This window comes from Scyliorhinus canicula, chromosome 7 (assembly GCF_902713615.1).
Source record: "Scyliorhinus canicula chromosome 7, sScyCan1.1, whole genome shotgun sequence".
In the NCBI taxonomy this organism is placed as follows: domain Eukaryota; kingdom Metazoa; phylum Chordata; class Chondrichthyes; order Carcharhiniformes; family Scyliorhinidae; genus Scyliorhinus; species Scyliorhinus canicula.
In genome coordinates this window covers 46,421,246-46,422,731 of record NC_052152.1, presented here as the reverse complement: position 1 = coordinate 46,422,731, position 1,486 = coordinate 46,421,246, and positions in this window count along the sequence as shown.

Here is a 1,486-nt window from a genome sequence, read left to right as displayed (position 1 = left end):
CTCCTTCGTATAATGAGGCGACCAGAACTGTACGCAATACTCCAAATGCGGCCGTACCAGAGTTTGGTACAGCTGCATCATGACCTCATGGCTCCGGAACTCAATGCCTCTACCAATAAAGGCCAACACACCATAGGCCTTCTTCACAACCCTATCAACCTGGGTGGCAACTTTCAGGGATCTATGTACATGGACACCGAGATCCCTCTGCTCATCCACACTACCAAGAATTTTACCATTAGCCAAATATTCCGCATTCCTGTTATTCTTTCCAAAGTGAATCACCTCACACTTCTCCACATTAAACTCCATTTGCCACCTCTCAGCCCAGCTCTGCAGCTTATCTATGTCCCTCTGTAACCTGCAACATCCTTCCGCACTGTCTACAACTCCACCGACTTTAGTGTCGTCTGCAAATTTACTCACCCATCCTTCTGCGCCCTCCTCTAGGTCATTTATAAAAATGACAAACAGCAACGGCCCCAGAACAGATCCTTGTGGTACGCCACTCGTAACTGAACTCCATTCTGAACATTTCCCATCAACTACCACTCTCTGTCTTCTTTCAACTAGCCAATTTCTGATCCACATCTCTAAATCACCCTCAATCTTCATCTGAAGATTACCCAGAAAAATCGGAGGGAGGTAAGTGGGTATTATTTCTGTCCAATCAGGGTTGGAAATAGGTGTTCCTATCTTGATCGGAAGGTTTGGACCATTGGTTTCTATTCCCGGCAGCAACATTGTTCAGATGAAAACATAAACGGATTGGGGAAGAGGCGCCAGGGTTTGGATGTAGCATTTCAGTAGGCCCAGGCCTCTGGTGAGCATCCTACTTGCTTTGTCTAATGGTGATGCTTACGACAGCAATTACGTTGGCATTAGACAAATTCAAGAGTTGGCGCTGAGTATGATGTTGGACAATAGTTTTGTGGTATTGAATGATTGCTGAGAGTTTCAGCTGCCTGTTTGCACCGGACTGTGTCATATGTTGATGACAGGTCTATGAAGGCAGCCCCAGTCTTCAGCTACTCTTGGAACCTGACTCAATTGATTCTGAGAACAAGGATCCTGGTCATGGCAGCTTCTTCCTTTTCCAGAGCATACCTGTTCATTTTGGAGGGCAGTTTCTAAAACTGGTTTATCCAGTTAAGGACAAGCCATTAAAACATCTGTTGGACTATAGACGGAAAGGCAATGGTGAATTCAGCATAATCTAGTCGATGCACTGCCAGCATCAAACCCAGTCCCCAATTATCAGATCACCAATCTGGAGGTGGGAAATCAGGCAAGGTGGTTACTTGTCAAGGGACTGCAGTAGCAAATACAGTTATTTAGTATGAGAAATATTTAGTTAGTAGCAGGACCTTTGAACAACAGGCAAAATGCAGAACAACCCACAAGAACCATCTTTAAATATTCTATCTAACTTCCCTAATAGAAGTTTAGGATCCCCTCAGCCACGGTTGGTAAGTGGGAGGAGAAA